The following is a 12,309-nucleotide window of genomic DNA, read 5'->3' as shown; positions in this document are numbered from 1 at the left end:
AATGGACAGACATTTCATATCCAAGAAGGCAGTAAAATAAAAAAATAAAAATAAAAAATGCTTTCTTAAAATGTCATGCTGACAAAATAAATTAAAATAGTTGGGTCAGTGCCCATTTCATTTTTGTTATGCCTGCTCTTTTCATGTAACTTTTCCATATTGGGGAGCTGTTAAGTATCTTGACATAATATTGTAATTGAATTTATGCACATTGCTAGGCTTAAAGATTTTGTAGCCATGATCTCTTAAATAGGCTGTAGTGACTTAATTAACTCATAAAACTAAAACATAATATTGGGTTCATATACCGCAATAGACTGGAAAGGGATAAGCCACGTTATGACTTAGATTGTCTATAAATCAGGCCAGTGAGTTCTTCAGAGTTACAGAATAAGCATACTTTACTGTCATGTTTGTAGTTTGTCCAACAGCATCCATATATGGCTCGGTGTGTGTGTGTGTGTGTGTGTGTGTGTCAAAATAGGAAGGATGGTAGTTGCAGCAGTGGATTGAAGCCCTGATCTTTTTGTACGTGTACGGATGTCACATGTATGTACAAAGGGGAGGGGTTTGATTGTGCATACTCCCTCTTGTCTGTTTTGACCCCTCTTCCTGTGGACTTTGGTAAGTAATATTACCCACTTTGATTCATTCCTAGTATGCAAAACAGTACCTCCCAATGTCTGAAGGACTGTTATGTAAAAGAAAGGGCAGAATGATTCAAAGTTGCTCCAGAACACAGGTTAAAAAACAGTGGGCTTATATTACAATGAAGCAGATTTTGTGTGGATACCAGTATAGCAACCTGATGAATGGGGAGTAGTGGACTCCCCTTCATTGGAGGTGTTTAAATTGATGTTGGATTTCATCAGATGATGCAGTAGTGAATTTCTGCCACTAATAGAGATGATGGCTTTGACTTGTTCAGTCTTATACTTATGCTTCTATCCCTGACTAGGTAATATTAGCATAGTCTAAAGCTAGCCAACAAAGGATGTAATTGGCTTCTTCAAGTTTCAATCTTACTTTCCTAAAATGACCAAAATTTATTTCTAGTTTTAAAACTCCTTTGAAGTTTTTTTTTTAATAGGCATACTATAAATAGCCTTTATTGAAGCAGATATTTTATACAGGGGATCTTTGAAAGTATTTAACTCTAAATCAGGAAGGTCATAAAACACTGCCAGGTTTTTTTTTTCTGATTCACCGTAATAATTACTGGGTACTGGGGGCTGACTTTTACAATAGTACTTGTTTTGCCTTATCTTGGGTACATTTGGGAACTAATTGTGGAAGCTGCTTTCTATTCAACCTTGAGCTATTCTGGTTGATTGGTTAAGACATTTATATATAACCTTGAACAATGAATCAAGCGAGGTTTCTACTTGACCTGTCCTTAATAAGCAATGAGAACCCATTCTTGGATAATATCTTCTTGTGCCACTAATCCTCAATGTTTAGCAGGCTGGTGAACACAGCCACCTGCATCTGGCTTCTTCCAAATAGAGTGAACTGAAGCTCCTATTGTCCTTCTTTTAACATGTTTTCTGGAAATGAGTATCCCTGTGATCCCAACAGACCTGAAGAAGGGCAGGCTAGGAAGCACTGGGTGAAACTACAGTATCAGGCATATATTTCTATATTGACTCTATTATGTATTCTCTGAGGGAGATTTTATGTGAGTCCAGGGATGGGATTCTACCGGTTCGGACCGGTTCTATAGATCTGTGCAGTCCAGAGTACCGGCAAATCATGCCCCTGGCTCGCCCCTCCCCTCTCTGTCTGCCCCTTCCCTCTCCACCCAGTCAGTCCTTATTGTGCATGCACAACATTGCGTGCATGCCCGACATCGCTGACTGCGTTCTTTACTGCCCAGTCACTCCTTAAGGTATTTTTCCCCCTCCTGACAATTAGCTGTTCCTATGATCAGCTAGCTGTGCCGGGATTCCCCTCACTGTCTTACTGCTTCGCCCAGGAGGCTTCCCTGAGGCCCAGGAAGGCAAAAAATGGGGAGGGGGCACAGCAGCACCACCCTGCACTCCACTTTTTGCCTTCTTGGGCCTCGGGGAAGCTTCCTGGAAGCAAAAAAATAAACCCCAGGAGGCTTCCCTGAGGCCTAGAAGCTCCCAAAACAGAGCATTGGGGGTGCTGCACAGCCCCTCCAGGTTCCATCTTTTTCCTTCCTGAGCCACAGGGAAGCCTTCTGTGAGCAAAAGAGCCCTCCAGGAGGCTTCCCTGAGGTCCAGAAGGCCCCAAAATGGAGTGTGGGGAGGTGCTGCACACCCCCTCCAGGCTCCATTTTGTTTCTTCTGAGCCCTAGGGAAGCCTTCTGGGAGCAGAATGCCCTCCCCCCCAGGAGGCTTCCCTGAGGCCCAGAAGACCCAAAAATTGGGGGGGGGGGGTTGCTGCAAAAAGAAAAAAAGAAAAGAAGCCACACCCACCTCACATGGCCACACCCACCTAGCCATGCCCACAGAACCAGTTATTAAAAAATTTGAATCCCACCCTGTGTGAATCTGTAGCTAGATCACATTTATCGTATGTATAAAATAGATGAAAATATTTTGGATTATAAAAAGAAACCAAAATAAACTGTGATTGTTTGGCTTGCAGAATTTCCTTATTTTTCTTCTGAGGAACAAAAAATAGAAAAAATATATGTTGACAGAGGTCAGCAGGTTCTGACCAGTTCTGGAGAACCGGTCATGGAAATTTTGAGTAGTTCGGAAAACCGGCAAATACCACATCTGACTGGTCCCGCCATTCTCTGCCACCTGAGTCCCAGCTGATCAGCTGGATCTTCTTTTGTTGCCCTGCACAGGAGAAAGGAGCTGGAAAGCAGGTTAGTGGAATGGGGAGGGAATGGGATTTTGCAATAACCTTCCTCCAGGAGTGGAGAGGGAATGGGGATTTTACAGTATCCTTCTCCTGCCATGCCCACCAAGCCACGCTACGCCCACAGAACTGGTAGTAAAAAAAAATTGAATCCCACCACTGTATGTTGATAATTTGTTTGTAGAAGGTTGGTGCTACTCAGTGTTCAGTACAAAATTGGATGTGTGAATGACATGGAATAAGGTATTTTCTTGTGTCCTTTCTAATAAGAATAGTGCAATTCAGAATTCCTTGCTCCCCCCCCTTTTTTTTGCATTCTGCTTGTTAAATTGGTTTCATGGCACACACACACACACACACACACACACACACACACACACACCCCTCATAAGAGCCTTAGTGTGTTTTACAAATCTGAGAAATATATAAATGGAATTGCAACCTGGAGTATCTGAATTATTAAACTAGAAGAACTGATAGGTTTTGTAATTGTCAGAGGCCTTAGTTTTAAAAGATCAAACAGCTGGATAATAATGTAGACTGATCTCAGCCAAGCTTTGTTTTCTCTTGATAGAGTTAAGGACGGGCGTTCTCATTTTTTGCCTTGCACTGAGTACAGCATGACCTCATGCTTGCACATATGTTAACTGATTTTGCCACTGCCCCTTTCTTGTTTGTGTTTCTGCATAATTAGCCGGAATCACAAGGCCTGATTTTTGAGAACTGTTATATATTCAACAGATCCTTCAACAATGAGTCTCTTTTCTTGCACAAGTGTTGATCATCACTGACTGATTACTGACTTTTTTTATTCTCTCCATCTGTGATCATTGCCTTGTTGATCTGCAAGTCCTAATCCTACTCCTAACAGATAGATATACACATACATGCACCCTACACTTCCTTTCTTGATTTCTGTTCATGAGCACATTGAAGTTGTGATTGTCAGCACAGGATGCCTTTACTTTCTTTCATCTTTGCTCCCTTTCTTTCTTTTTAAAATAATATTTTTAAATAATCCCATAAAGAACTCCAAGCTTGGTGATACGTAGAACTGCATATAGCAAAGTGACAGGAAAGCAGAAGAGAACGGAAGCTAGTTGTAAAAGCACTGCTTATAAAAAAGCATGATTCAGGAAGGCCTCTAGTTACCCTTGAGCTGAGCAAACACCTCTTAGCTATTAAGGCCTTTTGATGAGGACATTTTAAAGTAATTGATAATTGAGCAGGCTCTTTATCTTAGCCACTTGTACATTGTTTTTGCTAACTGATCATAATTAACCTTGAAATTTGAACTCCAGTTTAACAGACGTGCAATTTCATTGGTTTGTTTGTTTTGATAAGAAGTGTGGGCAGCATTTTTCTTGATGAAAAGTATCTTATTGGCCAATTATCTGACTGTACTTTTCCCTTATCCCTTCCAAATGTTCTGCACTACTTGAGGCTGGCCAAATTTTTTAAATTTGGGACTGACCATTTCCTTTGCACTAAACATTCTGTATCCGGGAAATCCCTATTCAGAAGATCAGCCTGCAGGCAGGAATCCAGCATAGTGTTCAGAGGGCCAGAGCTACATGTGCTAAACCACCCCTTGACCTTGGGCATTTGTTATGAAGATCTGAATGGTGATTTTTAGTGCGTTTAACAGACTGTGGTTAGAAGCTTCCCTGAAATGTGGAATTCTATATTAGCGCAGGTTGCAATTACGCCACCTCCCCCAATACACACACAGAGACATATACAGAAACATACAAATATCTTAATATTTCTCACTAAACAAAATTGTCAGAAAATAATCTAAATTTATGGGGTTTTGTTTGCATACCTCTGCCTCCAGGTTTTTAAGGGCCATGCACACTCAGTTTGAATAAGATTAGTCCTAGGACTTTGTGATCATAAAGTCATTAAGTGGGAATTATTTAAGTGATGATAACATTTAAAAACGAATCTGCAAAACAGTGGATCTGGCTGAAATCCTTGTGATGCTTAAGACATCTTCTCTAGAAATAGATGTTTCTGCAGTTGTGAGTGAAAAGCCTTTTCACGATGGTCCATGATGTAGTCTAAATATGTTTCCTTTGATTCTAAAACACAGATCCTTTTTTAAAAATAAAAATATGTGGATGAGGTTCATAAACAGAAGGGAGTGGTGCTAGCACCACTGCTTTTTTTTAAGCACTGTCCATAATTTTTGAAAAATCTGTTTTCACATCTGAGCAAAACACATCCTAATGAATTTTTCTAGTTGAATCAAGCAGACTTTAATCATTAGATGTTTATAAATTGCTGAGTTCAAGATAATATAAATGCATGATTTATTATTTTTATGTGATGGTAAATCCAGATGTAAGGTTCAACTCATAGAAAGTTACATATGAATTATTTCTGCATTGCATATTGTACATTGTTTAAATACCCACGTTTTCTGAATTAATTCTGATTTTAATTTTAACCATTAAAGGATAGAGAAAAATTGCACTTTATAAAACAATCAGAAAGAGCAGCAATATATAATAAAACTCTGAATTTCATGTAGACAGATGTCTTGATCTATCTATCTAACTACAGGAATCAAATAACGTAAATTGTACCATATTTTCTCATTGCCAACATAAATTTCTGAAAGTTTACAAATGTGTTGTTTTTAATTGTTTACATAAACATTACTCAACAAAGAAAAATCCTAGCCTTATTTTATCAGCAGTAGAGTAACCTGTGGAGATTATGTTGATCTGATATATCTCTTTGCACAAATTAAAGATTATTAAAGGTTATAACTTGGGATACTATTTCATGCACATTTACCTAGAAGTAAATCTTACTGAATTAAATGGGACCTGCGGTGATTCTCACTTGAAAAATGTATGTAAACAGTGGGGAAGCTGGTAAAACCCGATTATCTACCTGCAAAACAGAGTTGGCAAAATTGAAAACAAATTCTGCATCACTTAAAAAGAAGGCTTGGGATAATGGCCTTGCACAGATAAAAAACTGGGAGTGAACAAATTATTATTTAAAGAGCACCAGTTTTAGGTTTTAAAAAACAAAATGTACTTAAATTAAGAACTGATGACACAAATTTTGTTAGTGGAAATATGTCATAAACAGTAAACAAATAATATTCTAAGTTAGGGTCTGTTTTGAGCTTACCCTTTTTCCATTTGTGGCACAATTACAAAGAATTAACAACATAGTTCCTCACAAAGTTGAGGTAGAAATTACATAAAGACTTAACCTTCTGCCTTCGGCTAGGCACAGCATATGGTAGACTAGAATAGACCAGAATAGAGTAGTAGACTAGACTAGACTAGACTAGACTAGACTAGACTAGAATAGAATAGAATAGAATAGAATAGAATAGAATAGAATAGAATAGAATAGAATAGAATAGAATAGAATAGAATTCTTTATTGACCAAGTGTGATTGGACACACAAGGAATTTGTTTTGGTGCATATGCTCCCAGTGTACATAAAAGAAAAGATACATTCGTTAAGAGTCAAGAATCATAAGGTACAACACTTAATAGTCATAGGATATTATTAAAATAATAGATGTATTAAATATATTTAAATAATAAGATTCCTAGCATAATTCGCTTGGTTAGTGAAAAAAGGAGTTGCATTGCTTAGGCCACCCAGCTCATGTTGGTTTTTCTGCTTCATGTTGCTCTTTTGTAGTCTCTGTGGAGGGTGCTTTTGGTTTCTCTGCTGGAAGCTAATACTACCTACAAATGGCTTCAGTAAATTTTTGGAATATTCTTTTTTTTGGGGGGGTGGGGGGGTGTAGGTAAACAAATTAGTTTTTTAAATTTTTCATAAGAAATCTGTTGAGGTAACTATAGAAGAATGCACAAACAATATTCTTACACAGTCCTTTGTAGATAATTTTCAGATAAATATTTGCAGGTTAATTTGGTGTAGTAAATTTTCTGAAGTTTTGCAGCATTGTTCCTAGATAATATAGTAAACAGAGAATTGTATTTTATTTAAAGGCATGAAAACATTTTTAAAAAACCACAAAACTGGTCCTTTCTGGAAATTAAGGAAAGATGAAAGAAATGATGTTTCCGGTAGAAGGAAATGAAGGAAGTTGAGGGCTTCTTATCAAGAGCTGCTTGATTAGAAGAAAGAGTTAAGTATCAGCAAGTAGAGGCATCCCCCACTCTGGGCCCAGAATAACTGAATAGCAGAGGAGGAACTAGCAATCTATTAGGCATTAATCTTGGAATGATGCGTAGGCAGGGAGAATAGTAACTGTTTCCCCTTAATTCCTAATTCTTTTGCTGACTATTGTTTGCCGGTGTCTTTAAAGGGAAAGCTGATCTGCTATACTTCTACTATGACAAAATAGCAACATAAAATACTTTGTAAAGGATGTACCTTTACAAAATGTGACATTAAACAGGAACTACTAAATGTACCTGTTTTTCATTTTTTCCCAAGCATAATAAAATATTTAGGAAGCAGTATTGAAAAACAACATTGTATGTTGGTTAGGAAAGTCTGGGAGTTGAAGTCTACACATCTTAAAGTGGTGAAGGTTGAAAAACACTGATATAGACCAGGCCTGCATAAAGTATGAACTATGGAGTATATGCGCTCTGCCTTCATTTAAAAAAACAACAACTATTCATTACCAAGTATTGTGGGATGATACTATAGACTCCTGTTCACCAGTCTTTGCTTTCAGAAAGTCTACCATCTGATACTTTACACAGATCAAACCTTAGTCTTCAGGGAAAAGTAAAACTCCCAAGTGACCAGTAAATCTAATATCTGGCCATGATGACTCCTGACCAGGTGATTGGGCAGGGAATTGGTTAAGCATGAGCTGATCAGATGAATTGTATCTCCTCTGCTGTTGTCAGTGTCTTCCACTTCAAGGTTGCTGAGGATTCTGCAAGAAAACACAATTGAAAAAAAAAGTTGTTTGTTTTTTTCTTTTCTTTTATGCTGTACAATGCTAGTGCTTGCATGCTGGAAATTTTTATATGCTGTATTTCAGCTGCCAGCCTTATGCTTTTTTGTTATAAATGTTGTATAATATGAGGTAAATTAAAAGTAAGTTTTATTTTAAAGTTTTCATATTCTTTTGCAAATTTTATGAGAATTTCCCTGAGATTATTTCAAGAGTTCCTCCAGGATAAAAGTTGAGAAAGCGTGGTCTACATCAGAGGGCTCCAACCTTGACAACTTTAAGCCTGGAGGACTTCAACTCCCAGAATTCTGGGAGTTGAAGTCCTCCAGGCTTAAAGTTGCCATGGTTGGAGATTCCTGGTCTACGTCACTAAGTAGAGTTCCATGATTCCCTGTGGTGTCTGTTGTCTGGCCTGACCCATGTCAAAAAGTTGACAATACTGGGGTTGAATAGGTTGGATATTTTGTGGTCCAATGGATTGCTTCTTTGCAGGAAAGGAATTAGATACTTTCTGCATTAAGCCACTGAATTGAGCCACTTCCAGTACTGTTCTAGAGGATTTCCCAAATCTTCATAGGAAATTTTCATGGATGAAGAATAAAAGAATAGTTAAATCCAGAACTGTTATGAAGTAGATCTTTGTGACCTGGAGAGTTTAGAAGACAAAGCAAAACAGATAACTTAGTTTTGTTAATTATTAGATTTATTTATTTATTTAGGTATGGCATTATTACATTAGCTAAATTATTACTCTGACCTTGATGGCAAATGTTCAAATACCATGAGCCAAACTAGATGCAGTTAACAGGTAGGTCCTATTCTGATTATGAATTCAGACAAAGGAGGTGCCAGTTAGGATGTATGGAAGAGCATCATGGAAGAAAGAATTTTTTTTTTTTGATGTCTCTCCCTCCGTACCAAATTTGCCGTATCTGTTACTTCACCAGAAACACACTTTGGTAAAGATAATAAAGCAGGTCATTTTCTATACAAGTATTTGGGAGAGTTAGGGTGGAAAGTTATATATTTTCTATAAATGCAGAACTAGAGAATTGAGTTCTTAGTATGTATCTACCAGCACTGTTCCTGCCAATATTGGCAAACATTAGTTTCAGCAAAGCAATTTTTGCTGAATTTCTATTATAATCTAGTATTGATGCAATGAAAAGTCTTTGTTAATTTCAGTGCTATTGTGCATGGTTCCAATGGGCATTTTGCTTAAATATAACCGTAGCTATGTGCATGAATGCAATTCTGTTTCTCAGCAGCCCTTGAAAATATGTCCAAGAGGGATACTGTTAAATTTCATGAATTTTGGACATGTATTCTGTCTAGTTAAAATTTTCTTTTTGACAATGATACCTGAAGTCTATAAGAAAAAGAATGCATGTATGTTTTAAAGTTTTAAATTGAAGGCTGCTTTATTTTACCCTAAAAAAGCTGGATTGAATTTGGTCTTTAACTTTGTTGCATTGTCTGTCTGTGATTCCTTCCCTCTCCCACATTCTACATTTGTAGAGAAGTTAGAAGCTCACTGATGCTGAGGTATACAGTTGTTTCATACCTTAATCAATTGCTAGGATAAACATTTGTTACATATTATATACCTGAAGGGAATGAATGGTTCATTGTGTTGAACTGGCATGCACTGCTGGAATTGCTTAGCAGAATGAAAGCAAAGTATTTAAGTGAGGTGCCTTGCTTTTAAGAAGCACTTGTTTTACTAAATAAAGGATAAGGAGACTGGATGAAAAAAGGAGTGGGCACCATTCTTGCCCTATAAGTTGTTTGCTTAATCAGTGATAATGAACATGAAGGATGAACTTCAAGAAGCCTTGAGATTGCAAGGTTGGAAGGAAGCCCCCTCTATCACTACTTGTTGGTGGGAGATGAAAGATCACTAGTTTATTGTGTAGATGTGAATTATTATATCATAAATCACCTAAAGGATTGTTCAACTGAATTTAGAATATTTAGCATATAATATATGCATTAAAATATTATTGCAGAGTGAAAGAAAATGGCAAGGCTAAAACAATAACTACATCAATTGCATATTATAAGAGAAATATCTGAAACAAATCAAAACCTTTTTATGCTTATGTGAATTAGCCAACAGAGAAAGTGCACTCGGAGTATATGACTTTCTAATATACACCCAATGCCTTAAAAAATCTTTTATCATATCTTGAATGGAATCTGTTAACAAAGGAAGTTCTTGACCTTGTATTTATTAGCTTTGTGATCTCAGCTGGAAAAGATTATAACTATGCTTGTCATAGTGTTACCTTTTCCCTATTCACTCAATGGTTGTCTTAATGCCACTTATGTTGAAGGAAAACATAATCTTTCCATCATCATTTTTCATTGTCTGTCTCTAATCCAATGCAAAAGAATGGCAAACTTTGTAAATCAAGAAATGCATAACCAAAGTTTTGCACAGACTTTTAACCTGCATTCCCAGGCAGTAACTTTTTGAAGTGCCGTATTCAATCTCAGGAATAGCCCAATGAAAAATCCAAACAATACATTCTAAGAAATGGTTTCTAGCCTTGCTGATTGCCCAAGGTCAAGCCAGCTGGTCTATGGCTGCTTAAGACAAAGCCTACTCAGGATGAACTCTCTCCTCAGTAACCTTGTCCCTGAAAGACTCCTTTGGGCCTTGAGCCAGGTCTCTCACAGTTCCTCTAATGGGCTGTCATCTCTCAATGGAGACATTCTGTTCTGCTTTTCAGGCTGTGAGTAAAACTTGCTAATTTTAGCTCATAAGTATTTCTGTGATATTGTGGAGTAAAGAATGCTGAAATATTAGTTGTCTCACAAGTTGGCACAGCAAAGTAAAATGTGTGGCATTTGAAACAAGGAGAATCTCTTTGGAAATAAAGGCAAAGGGGGAATATCTTTGTCTAAATTCATTGTGCAGGTCTTCAGAATGAAAATAGAAGACCGAAGGGTAAAAGTATTTGAATCTTAGGAGATCTCCTTATATGGGGGACCAATGAAAGTGTATGTATGTGTTACTGACACTCCCTTAACTAGTGTTTAGTATTGCCAAAAAATGAGGTATAAAGGATTTATTTTAAGAACTTGTGAGCAAGCTTGCTTTCTTTGTTTCTCATGAACTGCTAAATGTAATACCCACTTTTATCTTGTTATACCAGCAAGATCTCAAGTTAATGTGCATCTATTCTGACTCCAATAACATTACTTGCAGTTTTACATCTGTTTGTGTCCATTACTAAGATAATTTCCTCTGGTTTCCCACTGAGAATCCTCTACCATATTCTGCCTGAGGAGAAAAACTGTAGAACTGCTAGCAAATTACAGGGAGTGTTCGGGATGCACATGTATTTTGAAAGAAGTTCTTCAAATCATCAGGAATATTTATGAAGTACCTCTCTTTAAATGTTAAAGCAACTGCATTTTTTCAGATTCCTGTATTTGCTTTAGAAGTTGCCCCAGCTGTGTCCACTAAGCAACTATGTATCAACATGCATGTGGAAACAGCCAGTAGCATTTACCAAAGTAACCTTGTGAGTCTGTAAAACAACATGGCAGCTTTAGTGATTTGCTCTGAATATGCATTGCATGTTTTTGAACAATCTGTTTTAGAGGGAAATTTTTTGAAGATAGTATTTGCATAATAGGAACAACTTGGAGACTTCTACACTTCAACAGAAAAAAACAGAAATACAAACTAGTTAGTATTTTGTGTAAAAAGCATACTTGTGTTTAAAATACAATTTAATGCAAAGTACTGGTGGTGGTAGGGATGTGGTCTTTCAAGAAAATACAACTTCTTAAAATACTTCAAAGGTAGATTTCTTAGAAAATTAATATAAACGTGCCAAAAAAATTAATGCATAGATTTTACCTGGTTTTTTGCATTAGGTATCCAGTAGAATGTGATGTTAATAGGACATGATCATGTTGTCCTGTTTAGCAACCAGCATAATATAAGAATGTAATAGTGGGAAGAGAAAGGGCCTGTAAAGCCTTTCTGTAAATTGTTTATGCTGACTTTGGTATTACTTTGCCTCATAATTTAGAGAAATGTAATGCATTTGGAAGAAGCAAAAGAAAACTTTTCATTTTGGAATTTGTGTACCATTTTATTGGTTGGTATAATATCAAATATGTGGCTATTTTAACAGCAATAATGTATGTTCAGGTTTATTGGAGTTACACAATCATACTGCTCTTTTAAATCTTACTTCAACAATATGATTTCCAGTTTCCAAATAGTTGTTGTATTGAGTCAACTCTGAGCGACTATAGGGAGACTCCTGTAATCTACATTCATGTAATTTTCTTGGCAACAATTTGAAAGTGATTTGCTATTGCCTTACCTGTTTCTTCTGTTCACAGATTTTCAATCTAGCGTTCAAACCTGATAATTCCTGGTGGTCTTCCATCCAAGTACTAACAAAATCCGAGCTTTTTTTATTTTTCAGAATTACCCATCATCCACAAGGTGCTCACATTTACTGAGGCACTAAGTTTAATAAATACAGCAGCCAAAATGTAAGGTTGTTTTTAATTTTCTGTTGCCTAA

The 12,309-nt window shown here is 36.9% G+C and overlaps 1 protein-coding gene across 3 annotated transcripts in view; it reads left to right on the top strand.

Annotated features, from left to right (window-relative positions):
• RAP1A (RAP1A, member of RAS oncogene family) overlaps positions 1-12,309 on the top strand; it is an 87,440-nt gene that overhangs the window by 40,764 nt on the left and 34,367 nt on the right. The gene's annotated exons all lie outside the window — the stretch shown is intronic.

Source organism: Notechis scutatus, chromosome 3, assembly GCF_049901735.1.
Source record: "Notechis scutatus isolate UNSWTSFEM ecotype Mainland chromosome 3, rNotScu1.2, whole genome shotgun sequence".
NCBI classification, from domain to species: domain Eukaryota; kingdom Metazoa; phylum Chordata; class Lepidosauria; order Squamata; family Elapidae; genus Notechis; species Notechis scutatus.
Note: the sequence above shows the minus strand (reverse complement) of the source record. Positions and strands in the feature narration are given on the sequence as shown.